Source organism: Suricata suricatta, chromosome 3, assembly GCF_006229205.1.
Source record: "Suricata suricatta isolate VVHF042 chromosome 3, meerkat_22Aug2017_6uvM2_HiC, whole genome shotgun sequence".
Lineage (NCBI taxonomy): Eukaryota > Metazoa > Chordata > Mammalia > Carnivora > Herpestidae > Suricata > Suricata suricatta.
In genome coordinates, this window is record NC_043702.1 from 1,555,568 (window position 1) to 1,575,305 (window position 19,738).

Sequence of the window (19,738 nt, forward strand, 5' to 3'; positions counted from 1 at the left end):
GGGCTCTGGGTACCAACCCTGGGCTACCCCGGAGCCGGCCTGGAGAGCCCCCTGGGCCCTGCTACCTACCCTCCCGGCAGAGCACAGCACCCTGAATGGCAGAAACGACAATAAAAACAGAACAAATCCCTCTGTGGCTGGCATTCCTACATGTTGTTCTGGCGGCCGGGCGGAGGGTGCTGTGCTGGGTGGTCCGAGTGGCCGGGCGGACTTCCTGGGGACCCCAGCTCGGCCGATGCCAGCTGTGCGTCTGGGGGAAGAGAGTGCTCTGTGCCTCAGTCTCCTCACTGAAGTGAGGGTAAGGGCAACGCCCATCAGCGTTCAATGAGCGCGTGACTATGGTACGCACTTAGCTCAGGTCCTGACACCCTGTGTTTTAAAAAGTCGTCTCAATGGGGACACGAGAATCCTCCAGTGAAGGAAGGAGGGACGTCTGTCCTTGGCCATCCATCGAGCACTGCCGTGTGTGCAGGAACGAAGTCTAATGTGGTCAGAGAGGGAAACAGGTGACTGGTCTTAGGTGCGACAGCAAGGAGATCCCTTAGTGTGTGGGGACTGCGTTGACGCTGTGGCCCGGTAGCACGTAGGTGAAATGTTAGCCCCCAAGGTGATGGGTGTAGGAGGGGGGCTTCCGAAGGCGAGCAGGTCATGAGGACGGAGCCCGGGACGGGACTGAGGCCCCATAAGCCCCCCAGGGCCCCGCACCCTCCTCTCGTATGAGGACCCAGGGAGCTCCGGTGCCTTTGACCCAGACGGGATCTCAGCGGAGCCCGACCAGGCTGGCACCTGCTGCACCTTCCCGGACTCGGACTGTGGTGCACACGCCACGCCGTCTGTGCTGTTTGTTCACGGCAGCCTGGACTGACTGAGGGAGGTGGCGGCCTCAGGGGAGGAGCAGAAAAACAGAGCCGCGGAGAGACAGAGATTCCCGGTGGCTGCCGTGACGGGCCAGTCCTTGGGGAAGAGAAACAAAGAGACCTTTAGGAAACTTTCTGTAGGAAATGCCGTGTAAACCTCCTCTCGTGCACCTTAAACATTTTTACTGAGACACTGCACCTTGAGGCGTCCAGACTCAGGTCGCAGTATCTTTGTCGCACTACGCAGGGACACATGGCGCCTCAGATTTATTCGGGGAGCACTGACCATTATCATTCCTCGATCGTAAGGAGATCGGAGATTTTCATGGTGAGCGCCGCAGGGGGTGGGAGCACCTGAGTCGGTTCCTCTTACCTGGAGAATTTAACTCTGGGGCTGACCTCCAGCTGCCGGTCAGCAAAAGGCTCGGCTCCAGAACACAGACGGCATCCGGCCCCAGGTGGGTGAGCGAGAGACGGCGACACGTTAGCCCGGCTGCTGCCTGACCCCGAAGCCCCCCGGCTCCTCAGAAGCCAGCCAGCCGCTCGGGGCAGGCGGGGCAGAGCAGCACAGAGCAGCACCAGAGCCGTGGGCGCCGGAGGAGGCAGGCTGGGGGCCTTCAGGAGGGAAGGGTGGGGGGACCTTGGGAGTCAGGCAGAACAGAGATGAGCACACAGAGGAGGGACTCGAGTCAGTGGGGGGAGGGGGAGAACCATCATAGCACTGACGTGATGCTCGTCTTGGGGACGCCACAAGGACCTTTGCCACCTACGGTCCCTAAGGGTCACTGCCTACGGTGAGCCTGACATCAGTATTAGTGAATTTAAATGCTTGACTATTTTATTCCTGATGTGACGCCGTTTTGGTGCAAAGCTCGAGGCCACAGACCTGAGCCACGGCTCCTCTTTGTGCCCGGCTGGCCCCATCGAGGCTAACCACACCGGCTCGCGCTGGGCGTCCCTCCGCTGCACTCACCGGGTGCGCGTGCCTGCTTGGATGTGAGCCCACAACGGCACGCGTTCCGGAACTTGGAACAGAGAACAGGGGCTGATCCAGGGCGTTCAGCGCAGGGCCCATGGGGCACTCAGCCCCCAGCCCCCACTGCCTGGTCCAGGGAGAGGCACCAGCCACACCCAGCTTCTCCTTCCCGCAAAGGATTTCTGCGGAGAGAGAAGGAACGGGCAGGCCCCTGCCCGTGGGACATTAGCAGTCTCTGGAGACACGGGCCGCTAACATGTGAACATGGAAATGGCTGAGAAGAGCTTCCAAACAGCCAGCGTCCTGTGGGAGGACCCGTGCGGGCACTTGCCTCTGGCCCGTGGATCATGTGGGCAGCCCGCTCTGCAGACTCTCAGAGGGGAAGAGAGAAAGGTGCTGTAGGTGGGGGGAGGGCCAGCAGGGAGGTGGGGGCTGTGGGCTGGTAGAGAGATGTGGGGGCGGGCAGGGACAACTGGAGGCGGAGTCAGGGTCTCAGAAGTCAGCCCAGTCTCAGGGTGAGGGCCGGGGAGACCGCTGGACATTCACTAAGGTGGTGTAGGGAATGCACCGGCCAGAATGGTGTGGGAGCCTCTGGTGGGAGGGGACTGGAGGAGACGGGAGACCCCAGCAGCCCGTGCTGAGTCGAGGTGGGATCTGGGCCTGGACCGACCACACCACCAGCCTGACCGCACACCATGGCTCACCCGGGGCCAGGAGAGAGCAGCACGGAGCAGCGTCCCCAGGCAGGGACTCTGGTTGAAATGAAACAGAGAAGTGAAGCTAGATTGGTCACGTTTAGGTGGACGGCAAGGTGTCCAGATTTGGGGAGGACAAGAGGTCTGTGGTGCAGTTCAGCAGAGGCAGGATGATGGAGTGTGGTGGAAGGGAAGATTGGGGGGGGGCATGCATGGCCAAAAAGACAAGTTCCAGGGAGCCCCCGACCCAGTGCTGAGAGTGCCTGGATGGGGACCCAGGGAAGTCCTGGAGAAGGAGAGGAAACAGCCAGGTGTGACAAGAGAAGGCCATTGGTCAACCCCAAAAAGAAGTTTTGGTATCAATCAATCAATCAGTAAAGGATAGGAAGAAGCCAGATGCAAGAGATCAGGAAGAGAAGCTGGTAAAGTGGGGGCCGTGGGGGCCAGGGGCTGGCACCCCCACAGTGAGAGTGAGGTAAGAGAGACAGTAGGGCAGGAGGCCCAGTGGAGAAACACATCTGAGCTACATGGGAGGAAGGGAGAGGGTGGGCAGAGCTGGCACGGCCCGTCGGCTCTGTCCCTCGCTGGCCCCAAGGTCCGGGCCTTTGGACACCTGTCCTGAGTCGACACTGGACGTGGCTTCCCAGGAAAGGTGCAACCTTGGCCATCTGGAGGGTCTGAGTGCCTGAGGGTCTCTGTCTCATCACGCCGGCAGCGGGCCGACACGTCCTCAGACCAGAAAATAAGACCGGCCATCCTAGAAACCAGGAACAGCCCAACATGTAGCTCTAGTTGGTGCTCCCAAGATGTCCGAGATCAGTTACAGAGGTCATTCTCCAGAATAGGTGGCTCGGCTCTGAAGTGTCAGTTGGTCGTCCCTCGCTGGGACTACCAGGGTCACGGGAGGCCGTCTACTCAGTAGGGTGGCAGGAGAAGTGGGGCTGTGTAAGGAGCCTGGAAGACAGAAGACTATGTTCAGAGCGCAGCCCTGGAGACTACAGCACCCGAAGTCCCACAGCTGAGCCCGTATCTGTGACGGCGGGGCTGTGACTGTGGGCAGCTCCTCCACCCCTGCCTCAGCTTCCTCTGATGTCAAGGACATACAATCACAAGGCAGGAACACATGTGATGATCATGCAGGGCACTTAGAACAGTGTCTGTCATAAAAGCCGTGGTAAATATTCTTTAATTTGTGTTATTTTTAGAAGAAACCGGCTGTTGGTGCAGCTGGGTAGGGAGAGACGGTGACCGACCACAGTCAGCAGAAGAGACGAACACGAAGCCACGAAGTCTGAGATGCAGAACGTGCTGTGGAAGCTGATCAGACTCTGCTTCCACTCCGAGCAGGAGGACCTACTGTGCTCAGAGCAGGAGCAGAAATGAGGGGCCAGGTGAAGTGAACAGGAGAGCTGGTTTTAAAGACTGCCTTCAGGGGACATTTAAACAGGGCTCCTCCTGCCCATTTTCCACAGTATTCCTCAGCAGGACGCTCACTGAGAGAAAGGGTCTCATTCCTAGCTAAATACCAGCTGAAACATGCACACATGTCCTGTATTTTTCTCAGAAAAAATGCAGGAAACAAAGAGCGTTGCCATCCAAGGGCACAGGGAACACGTTTCCAGAGAAACGTGCTGGGAAACCATAAATATTTCTAGTAAAAGAATTCTCCATCGTGTCAAAGAAAACTTAAAATGCAATCTCTTGGAAGCAAACATGGAAGGAAAAGATAAAAAGAATGGTAGGTCACCGAAGATAAAAATAAGCTGCTAGAGTTTAGACAAAGACATGAAAGATAAGATTGTAAATATAGAGAAATAAAAGCCACCATCGAAGTAGAACGAATAAGAGTAGACATTGATTTTTAAAAAGAGCATGAAAGAGCAGAATGCAATGAAGAAAGAAACAGTATTAAAATGATTAGAGAGAAAATAACAGATCTGGAAGACAGACAATAAAGGACATAACATACTCCAGTTAATGTTTCTGAAGATGATAACAGAAAAAATAGAGCCAGAAGACTAAGGATGTGAAGATATAAACTAAGGAAGGCGGAATTAAAGACCTGAATCTGCTAATTGAAGGGGCTTATTGTGCCCCAAGGAAAGTTCAAACAGAACAAACATATCCCAGCAGGATGAGTAGGTTTCAAGGATAAAGAATCCTCTGAGCGTCTGGGAAGAAAAAATTAGGGTGAAAGAGTGAGCAGAGGACTCGCTTCAAATTTCCTCCATGTCCACAGAGAATCTCCCCAAACACACTTGTTCACGTGTAAGAAAATATAGAGACATTTTCAACAGGCAGGAACTTGAGGATCGGTGCCCTTGAGAAACAGCCTCCCGAAATCCAGCAAGAAATGAGGGCAGGTGTCGTGAAGTCTCTGACAGTGCCCTGAGCTCAAGGCAGAACTATTGCTAAACGTCTCTGTGAGTGTTCCTTGTAGAGAAGAATTAATTTACAAATTTGTCAATGAGGAAACAATTGCCTAACCACAAAATCAGGAAATGAAGGGGGGAGATATAAAGCTGATAGATCAAGTACTAGACATTTTAGCATTTCACACAACAGTATAATCACAAGAAATGAAACATATAGTATGACAAGGTGGGAGCTTGAAGAGAGGCGAGTGAGCCAGAAAAAGGGATACTAGTGTAAGCCCCACGAGGTTGGAAGAGAGGAGATGCTAACACTTTTCATCAAAAAATAGAGGTTTTACTATTTACTAAAGGTTGTCAGTAACCATGAGACCCTAAAGAGGCAATAAAACCCGACCTATTAGAAGGTGCCCATGTGCGGAACACACTCAAGCAGCACGAATCACTGAGTTTACGGTAAGCAAAGACTTTTCCAAAATATAAGTAAGTTGAGAGAACTAGGAAAAAATACTTGTCATATCCTTAAACATATGCAGGCAAAACTGGCCTATTAATAGGGGAGAAAGGAGACCGTGGCCTTAAAACCCAAATTCACCGACATGCGGTTCAGAAGCTGAATCTAAACCCAGGGTCTCAGGGGCAGGAGAGGGAAGGACGGAGGGAGAAGCCACAAGGACAAGAAAAATAAAACAAAACAGAACAATTTGCACCAACGGTCAGTCAAGTTCTTCTATGCCAAATAATGTAACATTAAAATGTGTAAAGCAAAACCTGAAAGAAGGATGAACACATATCTAACCTTTAAGAAACCCTCCATTCTACTGCTCCCTGAACGGTTCCAGAGAAGCGATAGGGAAGGTAAACACCCTGATACTTGGTGTAAAGGCGGCATGACGATTCCACCCAGAGGGAACAGAATACACAGAAGGAAAAACTTCAGCACAATACCTTTCATACATATTAATGTGAAAAATATAATAAGCAGGTGAAATGGAACAGAGCATTAAGGATGTACTGCTCAGTCACGACTGCCATCTGAAGAATAAAGACTGATCAACATAAGGAAAGCTATTAAATAATCCGCTAATAGGCAGGTCATGGGGAATAAAGCCATGTGGCTAGCCTCTTAGCATTTTAAAATTGGTTTATTTTTAGATAATTGTACACTCACATGCAAGCAATAATACCCAGACTCCCTGTACCCTTGACTCGGTTTCCCCCAATGGGAACATCTTGGAAAACTCTAGCACAATATCACAACCAAGATATTGGCAGGTACAGAACATTTCTGTCATCACTGAATTGGCTTGTGTCACCTTTTTTTCTGACACCTGCCCCGACTTCTCACTCGCACACCTGCCTCTGCCCCCTGGAAATTGCTAACCTGTCATCCATTCCTGTAAGCCTGTCATTGCAAGAGTATTATGTGAATGTAATCATATACTACATAACTTTCAGGGTAAGACTTTTTCACTCGACATAACCCTCTGAAGATCATCTGTTGGCACAGAATTAATCCCTTTTAATTTTGAGTATTTATTCCCTGGTGTGGAGGTACCTCGGTTCACTAACCATTCATTCCTGGAGGACATCTGAGTTGTTCTCAGTTTTCGACTATTAGGAATCAAACTGCTATGAATATTTGTGTACGGGTTTTACGTAAGCGTTAGTGTTCACGTCTCTGAGAGAAAGGCCCAAGCGTGCAGTTGTTGGACTGTAGAGTAGGTGCACGTTTAGTTTTATGAGAAAATTCCAAACCCTTCCAGAGTGGCTATATGGTATTACGTCCCACGGGTGGCAGACGAGTGATGCAGTGTCTCTGTTGGTGTTTGGTGTCGTCACTTTCTTGTTCGCCATTCTGACCATCGTGCGTTAACATCTTGTCATGCTTCATTTGCTTTTCCCCTAAGTTAATGATGTGGAGCACCTTTTTGGGTGTGCATTTGCCAACTTTAGTGTCAAGTTTGTTGCCCATTTTCTAACTAAATTGTTTACAGTTACTGCTGAGCTTTAAGAGTCCCTTATATGCTCTGGATGCAAGTCTTTTGTCGGACACACGGTTTGGTTTGCAGAAATTTCCTCCCCTTCCCTGGCATAACTTCTCAACCTCTTCAGAGAGCAAAAGATTTTCATTTCGATGAGGTCAACTTATCAAATTTTCCTTTCTTGCTTTCAGTGTCAAATCTAAAACTCTTTATCTTGTACAGGGTCCCAGGATTTTATCTTAAGTTTTTCTGAAAGTTTTATAATTGTATATAGAAGCCCGTGATTCAATGTGAGGTGTATTATTATTATTATTATTATTAAGGTCTGAGGTTTAGGTTGAAGGGTTTGGTTGTTTGGGTTGTTTGGCTTGGTTTGGTTGAGTTGGTTGGTAGTTGGTTGTTTGGGTTGTTTGGGTTGGATTGGCCAGTTTGGTAGGTTGGGTTCATTGGGTCGGTTTGCTTGCTTGGGTTGGTTTCATCGGTTAGGTTGGTTGGGCTGGCTCAGTTGGGTTGGTCATTTTGGCCCATGTTTTGCCCGTGGATGTCCAATTGCTTCAACACCATGTGTTGAAAAGGATACCTTCCTCCACTCAGTTGCATTTGTACCTTTACCAATTATCATTTTTGAGCTTTTAAATTACAAACCCAAGTCTTAAACCCAAACTTAAGATTAATCAGATTGTCTATTTTCTTTTGGTTGAGTTTTGGTAGTTTTTGGTTTTTGAAAAGTTGGTCCATTTTTTCTAAGTCATCAAATTTATGAGCATAAAGTTGTTTGTAGCATCCCTTAGGATCCCTGTAACGTCTGTGGGATCTAGTGAAAGCCTCTGCAGTCACCACCGACATGTGAGTCCTGATACTGGTGATTTGTGTCTTTATTTTTTAAATCTTAGTCCATCTTGTTAGAGATTTATCAATTTTATTGATTTTTCCCCCAAAGAACTAGCTTTTTGTTCCATTGGTTTCTTCAATTGCTTTCCTGCTTTCAATTTCATTGATTTCTGCCCCTACTGGTTCTTTCTTCTGGTTGCTTTGGGCTTATTTGACTCTTTCTTTTAGTTTCTTGAGGTAGAAACTTAGAATATTGATTTGATATTTTCCCTTTGTTCTAAGATAAGCATGTATAAACTTAAAATCCTCTTCCATCTGAATCCCACATGTTCTGATTTGTCATGTGTTCATACTCATTCCGTTCTACGTATTTGCCTTATTTCCTCGGAAACTTGGTCTTTGACCCATGGATTATTTCAAAGTGTCTTGTTCCACTTCTGAATGCTTGGAGATTTTCCTGTTGTCTTTCTGTATCGATTTCTAACTTGATTGCCTTATGGTCAGTGAAAGCATTGTGCATGATTTAAATCGTTTAAATTTTTTTTATATTTTATTTTTATTTTTGAGAGAGAGGCAGCGCAATCAGGGGAGGTTCAGAGAGAGAGGGAGACACAGTATCTGAAGCAGCTCTAGGCTGAGCTAACTGTCAGCACAGAGCCTGATGTGGGGCTTGAACCCATGAACTGCAAGATCATGACCTGAGCCAAAGTCAGATGCTTAACCAACTGAGCCACCCAGGCACCCCTTGTATGATTTAAATCTTAAATATTTGTAGGAGCCCAAGATATGACCCGTCTTGGTGAATGTTCTGTGGTGGCTAAAAAAAATTATGTGCATTCTGCCACAATGTGCAGAGTTTTCTCTGCGCCGGATACCAGCAGTGGACTGTGTTATTCAGTTTTTCTACATCCTTGCTGGTTTTCTAAGTTCTGTCCGTTGCTGAAGGTGGGGTGTTGAAGAGCCTAACTCAATTGTCATTTTGTCTACTTCTCTGTTAAGTGTCATCAGTTCTGCTTTCATGCGCTCCAAGGCTCCGTGTCTGGTGCATACACATCTGGGACTGCTAGGTCTCCCTGGTGGGTCAGCCGCTTTCTCATGTGATGTCTCTCTGTCTCCTTGATCTGAAGCCTGCTTTCTTGGCCATTAGTAGACCTGCTAATGCTTTTTTCTCCATAAATGTCACAGGGCGCATGTTTTCCCATCTTTCCATTTTTAGCCTACCTGCACAGGTACATTCGAAGTGAGTTTCTTATACGCACACTGGTTTTGGATCATGGCGTCTATCGTTTTTAATCCCCTTTTCAATCTTTGTCTTTCAATTGGTGTGTTTAGGCCATTTACATTTAGGGTCATCATTGATAAATTGAGGCTTAAATCTGCTTTTTCCCCTCTGTTTACCCTTCTTATATTTTCCTTTTCTTACTTGCTGTGCATTCCTTGAACTGTTTTTTTCTTTTTTTAATTTTTATTTTATAATAGTTTATTGTCAAATTGGTTTCCATATAACACCCAGTGCTTCTCCCCATGAGTGCCCCCCACCATGACCATCACCCCTCCCTCCCTCCCCCTCCCCCCTTCAGTCCATGGTTCGTCTCCAGTATTCAGTAGTCTCCCTTGATCTCTGTCCCTCCCTCTCCCCCGCTCTCTTTCCCCCTTCCTCGCCCCATGGTCCCCTGCCAGCATTTGTAGCAAAGTGGATGGACCTCGAGGGTGTCATGCTAAGCGAAATAAGTCAGGCAGAGAAGGACAGAGACCATATACTTGAATTGTTTTTAGAATCCCATCTTGATTCGTTTGTAGTGTTTTTGAGTCTGTCTCTGGTGTTCTTAGAGGTTGCTCTAGGTGCTACAACACACACGCATACTTTATACTTTCCCAGTTTCAAGGTTTTACTGCTTGGAGTGAAGGACACAAGCCTTGTTTCCACAGAGACACTTTGTCCCGCTCCCCGCCTTAAGTGCTTCCTCCAAAAACATCAGGCACCACATCCAACGATGTATTTTTTGCTCCCGCCATCAAGCACATTCAAGAAACTCGTGAGAAAAAGGACTACCTGTTAGCTTCTCCCCTATGTTATCACTTCCAGTGTTATTCCCTTTATGAAACTTCAAGCCTTCTTCTGTTATCACTTCCTTTCTGTTCAAAGGATTTCTTTTCAACATTCTTTAGAGGTAGATTTGCTAGCAACACATTTTCTTAGTGAGAACACAAGAAGGGCTTTCTTCCCCCTTCCCCCTGGAAGGGTGTTTTCACAGACACAGAAACAGAGGCAACTGTCTTTTCCTCTAGAACTTGGAAATGGGTGGCCCTGGCTCCCGGCTCCCATGATTTGAGAAATCCACCACGACGCACACTGTTTTCACCACAGGTCATGTATCGCTGTCCTGATTCTGGGCAGGGGAACCTGAGTGGGCTGCCGGCTTCCGAGGTGGGGTGGTCAGGGCAGGGCTGAGATGGGAGAGCCAAGTGCCCCTTGGCACTGGTTTACTTGGTGTTGGGCTGCTCTGCTCTTTGGCCACAGGAAGACGCTGCTCATCAAACCTTTTCTGTCCGTGCCTGCTGTCAGTCTGGGGTTGGAGACAATAAGGGAGCTGAGGGACTCACTTCTCCTGAGCTGAGTCCCTTGGCAGCCGCCTCCTTCCTTCCACTTTTCCTTCTTCCTGGAGATTTCTGGCTGTGAGCGAGGGAACCTGGGAGGGACGGGGCGACTTCATCTGGCTGGAACAGGAGGTCTCCCCTCCTTAGATTTTGAAAGCCACTCTGTAAAAGTCAACGCTTAATAAAAATAACAAAGAAACACCTGGAAAACTCCTTAGGAGCATCAGAATATTAATAATCTCAGACAAAGAGCCAGAATCATTCTTAGCAGGAAGAGAAAGTAAATGCTGTCGTTAATGTTGAGTGAGGATATCCCAAAGTACGCACCATTTTTCCAGAAGTGCTGAGCAACGCAGCAAGAAAATGCAACTAAATCAGAAAGGCGGCAGCCTCTGATTATTTGCCTTCCATGTGCAAATAGAGATGAACATGTAATTGAATACAGTGAGAGCCGTTAGACACCTAACACAATGCTGGTCCCCAATTAATATGCCCACTTTGTACACAAATAATGACCTGTCTTAAAATATGAATGAAGAAAAGACAGAAAAGAAAATACCCAGGAACCAACTGGACAAGAAATTCACAAAACAATAGTAAGAGGAATTGAGCACCCTCCTGAGGTGCAGGAGACGAGGTTCAGGGACACACAGCAAGGCAGATCTTAATTTGGGGCAGGAACTCAATTTTCGGAAGAACTGCTTCATCGTGATTTGGGGAAACCTTAATGTGATCCTAATAGCAGCAGGAACTTGACAAGGTAATTCTAGAGTTTATGTGGAAAAATGAACAGGATTGCAGCCAGGGAGGGTCACGAAGCACCCAGCGGCTCAGGGTAACTGGCCCTGAGCTGTCTTTCCCATCACTGTGTAGCAGCCGGGCTGAGTTCTCCTCTCTCTCAAAATAACCAACCTCCTGGACGAAGAGTGGCAAACAGAAGTGGTCAAGACGCTGGAAGTCAGCGCAGGCTGGCCTGTGCTCCCTGAGGGACAGAAACAAAGAGGGTGAGTCCAGGACTGCCCGAAGGGCCAACCTGATTGAGTGGCCATGGTGCCAGATGAGGAGGCTGGCAGAGCCCAGAGAGAACCAGCACACAGGGAAAGTTCTGGAGAACATGCAGAGGCCACCCCCCCTTGAGCTCTGACTAAGGGCCCACTAAGGGGTGTGTGTGGGAGACCCTGCCCTAAGAACCACCCAAACGAGCAGGGGGGAGCGTGCCCGCTGCACCCCCTGCCCCACCCGCCCCTCTCCCGCCAGGCGGAGCCCCTCCCCTGCTCATGGGGGTCCAGTAGAACACTGGGAAGGAATCTGCCTCAGGAGTCAGCAGAGTTCACCCTGGATCCCCCCCGCTCGCCGGGACAAAGACCTGAAGCACCAAACTTACCTGATAGTTGAACTTCATCCCAGAGAAGAGCTCCAGGAAAGTTGTAAAGGCCCACGAATGGGTCACTTGTTAATGCTCGTGGAGCCGTCTACCAAGACAGGTGTCTCGCTGTATGGTCAGTTGTTAATTAAAAAATAAGAGATATGTGCTGCATCCCCATTTCTAGATGTTTCTGGAAAACAAAGGTCAGTTATTGCCTGTGGGCGTCTGCAGGAGGAGGGCGGCCACAGTCAGGACGAGGGCTTGCCGAGGGCACTGGGTGGTGGACGTGCCCACAGCTCGAGCCCAGTGACAGTTTCAGGGGCATGTGCATGCATGTGTCCAATGCATTAAATCATACATTTTTTAATTTTATTTATTTATTATTTGTTTTTTCATAGTTTATTGTCAAATTGGCTTCCATACAACACCCAGTGCTCTTCCCCACAAGTGCCCTCCTCCATCACCACCACCTCCCTTCCCTCTCCCCCTCCCCCTTCAGCCCTCAGTTCGTTTTCAGTATTCAATAGTCTCTCAAGTTTTGCATCCCTCTCTTTCCCCCCAACTCTCTCTCCCTCCTCCGCTCCCCCCTGGTTCTCCATTAGGTTTCTCCTGTTCTCCTGTTAGACCTATGAGTGCAAACATATGGTATCTGTCCTTCTCCGCCTGACTTATTTCACTTAGCAGACACCCTCGAGGTCCATCCACTTTCCTACAAATGGCCAGATTTCATTCTTTCTCATTGCCATGTAGTACTCCATCGTGAATATACACCACATCTTCTTGATCCAGTCATCAGGTGATGGACATTTAGGCTCTTTCCATGTTTTGGCTAATGTTGAAAGTGCCGCTGTGAACATTGGGGTGCATGTGCTCCTATGCATCAGCACTCCTGTATCCCCTTGGGTAAATCCCTAGCAGTGCTATTGCTGGTTCATAGGGGAGTTCTATCGATAGTATTTTGAGGAACCTCCACGCTGTTTTCCAGAGCGACTGCACCAGTTTACATTCCCACCAGCAGTGCAGGAGGGTGCCTGTCTCTCCACACCCTCGCCAGCATCTGTAGTCTCCTGATTTGTTCATGTTAGCCACTCTGACTGGCGTGAGGTGGTGTCTCAGTGTGGTTTTGCAAATCACACATTTTGATCTGTGCTTTATGGTCCAATAAAGTTGTTAAAACTGTCATAGACAAGCAGAACTCCCAACATGCCTCATAGCGGCAGGGTCTGGATGTTGACGGAAATGAGAAACCCACAAGGACAAGGGTCGGCCTGCTCTCTGGGCACCCCCAGCTGCGAGCCAGTGTGGGGTGTGCGTGTGCCCATGCACACCCACACGTCTACATGTCTGCATGTCTGCACGTCTACACACCGACACGTCTACACGTCCGCACACCCTCACGTCTACACACATGACAGATCCTTCTATGTGCATCACACATGTGTGAGCACACACACACACACCACACAAACTCCACACACACACACGCACACCACACACACACACACACCCGCACACACACACCCCGTGTGTATCACACAGTTCGCATCCTCTGTCGCTGTCTGATGACCATCCTCACTCTTTCGTCAAATGTGAACATTTCCCGTTTCATTCCCAGAAAAGTGCAACAAGACCCCGGAGCGAGCAGAACCTGTGAGAGGATGTGGGTCAAGGGCGTGCGGCCCACAGCACGTGTGCGTCACCACGGCCCCCGGGGGAGCGGGCGGCATGTCAGCCCCCAGACGCAGTCCTGCCCACGAGAACGTGCAGACTTCGCCCAGGCCACGGTCAGCACTTGTCTGAGGGGACAGCGGTTCCAGGGACACGGGAGGGGGAAGGGACCACGGCACCGGGGGCCCGGGGGAAGGAAAGCCCTAGAAGGGGAGCCAGTCGTGGGCTAAGGAGGGCCAGCGCAGGCTCGTGCGGGGCGGCCCCGTGGGCCATCTGTGCACACCATGGTGCCTTTAGCAATCCTGATGACTTTTTTAAACAAAAAATGAAAGAGACTAGTAATTTTGCAAACCTGGTTCTGGCTGGGGTCTGAAATGTTTATTTTAATCTGCTTATGTTGAACAGGGAGACGAGAGAATTCCTTCTCTAATTGACTCTTCACTGGAGAGTAATTAACCTCAAAACTGTTTACTGCCGGGATCTGCAGCGCCTCTCCGATACCGTAATTTGAAGGATGGGTATATGTTAGATTAAAACTCTTTCCGAGTTTGCTATTACCCTCTCTAAACACGCGAAGGCCCTATATTGAGGATCTCAGATTTGGTATAATTAACTTTTAAGGGCTTGAACCTGTCTGGATGTGTAATTTCTTCCCAGAACATTTGGGAGCTATTATGCAGCCCATGATATCATTAACATAATTATTGTCAGCATTTCACGTTGCAGTTTCTCCTTCTTATAGCTGAAGCTGCACACGTAATCACTTCTGTCCTCTACTGGTCACAGCGCTTACTCTGTTCCGCAAACACTGCACGGCTTCCTACCTGCTGAAGAGCAGAGCCCTGTCCTCTCAGTGCGCAGCTCCCCCGCCCGGGCGCTCCGGCCACACAGAGAATCGGGCCCTCTGCCCCCACTTCCCTGGCAGGGCGTGCGCCCCCAGAACGCCCTTCCCTCCCATTCTGCAGCTCACGTTGCACCTCACTGTGGATTCAAATGCCCCCTCCTGCGGAAAGTCCTCCAGGATTCCCACACCATGGTTCACATGAGAGAGAAGGCATAGAACAGGGCCAGCCTGACCCCAGATTCCCGGGTGTTCCCAGGGGAGCATCAGGATGATGAAAGTGTCAGATCTGGGAAGAGCTGGGTTAAACCTCAAGGTCAAAGTTCTGCACGATCTGGTTGTCCATCCCCAGGAAACGAAGGGGTCCTGTCAGCTGGGAAGGGCCGGCCCCGCTCCTGCTTGCTCTGGTTGGCGGCTGGTTCTCAGTGTCCCTGCCACCGTCCCGCCGAGTCCCTGAAGCAGTTCACACTCCACAGTCACGCTGGTCATCAGTCAGAGAAATGTTCTTGCCAAGCTGGAGAAGAAGACAGAGCGGTGCACCTACTTGCAGGCACTGGGCTGGGAATCAGGCCCGTATGTTTCACTGTATTTGTGGGGAAATCAAAGCAGTGTGATTGCTGGGGCGCCTGGGGCTCAGTGTGACTCGGTCAGGGTCTCACAGCCGGTGAGTCCACAGCCGCGTCGGGCTCTGCGCTGACAGCTCGGAGCCTGGAGCCGCTTCCGATTCTCTCTCTCTCTCTCTCTCTCTCTCTCTCTCTCTGCCCCTCCCCTGCTCATGCTTTGTCTGTCTCTCCTCAAAAATAAATAAACATTAACAAAACACTAAAATAGTGTGATTACTTGCTTTTGGAACATCCTCTATGACCCACCAGTTTCTCCAACTTGCAGTTTTGGGGGTTCTCACCAGCAGAAAAATAAAAAGCTTCAATGACCGAGGAGGGTCCCTGGGAGGGCTGGGTTATGGATGTTTATAAGGTAAATGAAGGGCGCCCAGGAGGGAGTCGGACCATGTGGACAAAACATTCACCAGCCCGGAGCGAAATCCAAGAAGCAGATGCTAAGGATTTGCCTCCAAGATGCCCCCATGCCCCAGTGCGGGCTTGGGGTACCCACCTGGGCCTCTGTACGCCTTGGGGGCTCCCCGGGACTCCAGGTGGTGCCTGTCTGAGCTCAGACACCGTCAGCCATGGAGGCCTGGGAGGTGGCTCTAGGGCACGGACCCTGAGGCCTGAGGTCACATTCCAGAGCCCACTGCGCAGGACATGGGCGGGGCCCAACCTGGACTCCCCTCCTGCCCCCTCCCTCCCTGCCCTGCGCCTGGAGCTCCTGGTCTCTCTGGAGAGCACTCCCTGGATAAACCCGTGCACACGTGCTGCATCCCAGGGTCTGCTTCTACGGAGTGCAGCCTGAATCTCTGGAAGCCTCTGGAAGTTCCGGAACTGGGCCCAGAGCCCAGAGCAGAGGGGCGGGGAAGGGACATGCCTGGGCAGCTGAAGGGGTGTGCCCGGGACGCCCCCTTTCCTGGAACGTTCCGAACTGGGGGCTGCAGGTGGGGACATGGCGCTGCCCCCTGTTCCTGGCCCCGCACCCGAGTCTGGATCCCGGTTCCCAGGATGAGGTCACCCGCGTCCTACCCCAGGCTATCCAAAGGCCACTATGGAAGTAAATGTACCTCACGCATAAGGCGTTTTAAAATAACAAATTACAACCTTTCAGGTGACCATCCGGAGGAGAGAATTTCACGGTGTGTAATCTGGGCAGAGCTCTGGGGAGCTCACTCGGGGCTGACGTCCCCTGGGTCCCACCGTGAGGCTCTGCTGCAGGGGCGGCTGTGGGCGGGTGCCCCCGTCAGGTGCCAGGCTCCCGGGGTCTGAGCGGCAGGGCAGCAGGAACCAGCGCCCTGTCTGTGGACTTGGAGGCCTCGGTGCAGGGGCGCAGCCATGCCACACGGCGCAGGGGTGAGAGCCCCGGGGGCAGCCCGGCCCCGCCCCCCGTCCTTCCGCTCGCCGGATTCCGAGCCCCGAGCCAGGGGGAGGGTCTCCTGGTGGGGCCTGGGCTGGGGGCTGGCCGGGTGGGCCGGGGGTCGCTCTGTGGTGGTGAGACAGCCGGGCAAGAGCGCGGGCACCCCCACGTGCCGCGTGTCCCGACGGGCACAGAGAGGCAGCGTCACCGGCCGACGCTTCCTGCTTGTCTTCCAGATCGTTCCGAGCAGCTTGGCCAGCAACCCAGGCCGACAAGCAGCTCCTCGCTTCGCTCTCCCACCCCCTCTCTGGGGGGAGAACAGAGCACATTCTAGAAACGGCCTTTTCCCACCAGACACCCAGCAGTTTTCCCCAGACCCAGCGCCACCCGCAGCCCCTGGCGAGCTGCTGGCCTCTTGTTTAACGTCCTTAGTTCCTGGCTCCCCTTCTGTTGTCTTCTCGCGTACCTTGTAATCATCGTGATTATAGCTCTTTCCCGACTTTTTACATAAGCTTTTCTCTAACATTTACAGGCCGTTCAGTTACTGCCATTGCGTAGAAGAGGAATCGCCTCCTCTGACTGCCAGAGGCCCTCCGGCTGCTTTCCTGGGCGTTCGAGTTCCAGGAAGGAGGGCGCGGGGCCCCTGGGAGCCCGGAGAGGACGGAGCCCTGTTCCGTCAGCCCGTTGTCCTCATCCCTTTGGACTGGCCGGCCCCAGCTGCACGGAGCAGGGCCTCCATCTGGGCCAGAGAGGGCCAGTGTTCACGGCCCTGACCGCCCCCCCCCCCCCTGACCCTTCCCAAGGCCACCGCCCTCCCTGCCTTTCCCCGAGCGCCCGCGTTACCCCGAGGGGCCTCAGGCTTCCCTCCCAGCCCTTCCACACAGCACCTCTCGGGGCCTCCCCTCTGCTCCACAGACTCGAGATGCAGCAAGAGACGGGTCCCCGGGCAGGTCCTGAGTGAGTCACCCAGTGTCGCAGGCCGTGTTCTCAGCCCTAACTCAGAGCATTCTTTCCCAGCCTCACAGAGAGACCAGGAGAGCCGGGGCTGCGTGACCCCCCCGGGGACCCGCAGCGACCGCCCGGCTCCCAGCGTCCCGTGTCAGTGACCCACGTGGCCCAGCTCGTCTCTTAAAACCCGGCAGCTTGTGGGGCGCCTGGGGGCTCCGTCAGTTCCGTGTCTGACTTTGGCTCAAGTCATGAGCTCATAGTCTGTCTCAAGTCTTGTGTCAGGCTCTGTGCTGACGGCTTGGAGCCTGGAGCTGCTTCAGATTCTGTGACTCGCTCTCTGCCCCTCCCCCGCTCCTACTGTTTCTTTCTCTCAAAAATAAATAAACACTGAAAAAATTAAAAACCCTACAGTTGGAAGCAGCAAACGCTCATTGTCTCACGCGTTTCTGAGGGTCAGAAACCTTGGGGCAGCCAGGCTGGGGGGTTCTGGCCCGGGGCCTCCCGTGGGGATCCAGTCAGGCTGACCGCTGAGCTGTGGCCTCATCCGAAGGCTCGGCGGGGTCTGAAGCTCCCCTCCCAAGCTCACGCTCACGGCTGCCGACCGGAGGGACCGCCTTGCGCTGTCGGCTTTCCCAGAGCAACGGCTCCAAGTTGCTGACAGAACAACGGGATGAGGCCCCGGTGCCTCACCACCTAATCTCGGAGGTGACGGGCCGTCACCTCCCGTCACTCACGCCCACTCGGGTGCAGTGAGGACGAGCCTGTGGGGGGGGGGCCCAGGGGTCCTACGGGAGGCACACAACCGCAGGCCCCCTCCTGCTGGATTTGCAAAGGGCCGGTAGCCCAGAATTCAGAGCACAGCGGAGGAAAACCCGGGCTGCCCACTGTCTCACCTCACACGTGACCTGAGCGCGGCACATACTGACTGCCCACCCCCCAGCCAGGTGCGGGGGGGTCAGCACGTCCATCAAGGACCAGTGTGGTCCGGCGACTCTCCCCTGGGGCCCGGAGCCACGCCTGCCTCGGTTGGGATTCCAGTGGTGATCGCGGGGCCTCCCCGGCAGGCAGGCTCTGGCCTGGGAGGTGGGGTGCGGGCCCTTCCCACACACGGGGCTCCAGCCCACGCAGGGAGCCGAGCCGGGTGGGTCCTGAGCGGTGACCATGCTTTAGACCCATCGGTGCCCCGGGCTGAGATCTCCATCTGGGGGCGGGAGTTTCTGTACGTGACAAAGGAAAGGACCAGAAAGGCAGATCCGGCCTGAGCCAGAGAAACAAGAGGAACCATCTCCGGCCCAGCGGGGCTCCCAGAGACAAGCGCCCACCCCAGGCCCCAGGAGCAAGTGGCGTCGGGTCGGGGCTGACTGTGTGCAGGGAGGCTCTGGGGGAAGAGAAGGGAGCTGCCGTCACCCCGAGTGTCGGTGCGCAGGGACCTCCCACTAGGCTGCCCAGCCCCCAGCAACGCCGGTAAAGAGACGGCAGTCCGGGAGGATAAGGGGACGCCCAGGCCCCATGAACAGTGAGACACACAAGGGGAGGGGGCTCAGCCTTGCACATGCACCGTTCACCCCCCGCCTCTGGGACGGGCACCGACAGCCCCTGCGTTGAAGGCTGCGGGAGCTCCGCGTCGAGGTGAGCAGAGCCCGCGGGAGGGCTTGCCCACGTCCTGGCTCCGCCTCCCAGGCTCGGGCTCTCTCTCAGGACAGATCTGCTCTGCCAAGGTGGCCAGCAGATGCCCTTTTCGTGGGTTTATTTTCTCTTGACCCACATCTTCTGTAGAGTGCATTTTGAAAAATGCCGACCCCTTTCCACCGAACTCACAGGCGGGGGCCCCGGGAGGGCGGGTTAGGGGAGTCCTCCCCCTTCACCAGCGCCCGAGGCAGGGGTGGGGCCGAGCTGGGGAGGTCTTCACAGCGTCGGCCCTTGGGACTGAAGGGGGGGAGAGGCCAGGCCTCTGAATGGGTTTGGACAGGGTGAGGGGACTCCAGGAGGGGGCAGCCCGGAGGCCTTTGAGGCGGTGGGGGAGGACTGACCGCACGGAGCACGATCCACCAGGGGCAAAGAACATGCTAGAACCTCCTTTTGATTTAAACTTATCATTTTCATTCTCTCTCTGTGTCCAGTAAGCCACAGTGCACACTCTGCAAATTCATCAGTTAAAAATATGATGAGGGTACTCCAAAGCTCTCGATATAGGATGCACAGTTTGGAAACCATTTTAGTACCAACCTTGGCCCAGAGTAGGCTGTCCTGTCTGAGCCTTTGCTTCCATTTCAGAGGTGCTCTGACATCGTGTTGAGGACAAGGAAAGAAGCCAGCAGGGTCCGGGAGCAGGTCTGACATTTGCACACCGGCTGTGGGCCGGGTGCACCTGTGTGCTCACTGACGAAGCAGGTTGTACCGTTGCCTCCATCCACCCACAAGGTCTTGGGGGTAAGAACTCCTTCAGGAGACACAGGCTGGGGTGCTGGATGCTGCTGGGGGAGCTGGGTGCTGCTGAGAGGGGTGCTGAGTGCTGTTGAGAGGGGTGCTGGGTGCTGCTGAGGGTGCTGGGTGCTGCTGGGAGTGCTGGGAGTGCTGGGAGTGCTGGGTGCTGCTGGGGGCGCTGGGTGCTGCTGAGAGGAGCGCTGGGTGCTACTGGA

At 52.9% G+C, this 19,738-nt stretch overlaps 1 long non-coding RNA gene across 1 annotated transcript; it reads left to right on the forward strand.

Moving 5' to 3' along the window:
* Positions 1 to 1,910: 1,910 nt before the first annotated feature.
* Positions 1,911 to 13,977, forward strand: LOC115286292. Its single transcript, XR_003905968.1, has 3 exons — positions 1,911 to 2,226; positions 13,296 to 13,464; positions 13,754 to 13,977. It is a non-coding gene; the product is annotated as an uncharacterized LOC115286292 (long non-coding RNA).
* The last annotated feature ends 5,761 nt before the right edge of the window (positions 13,978 to 19,738 follow it).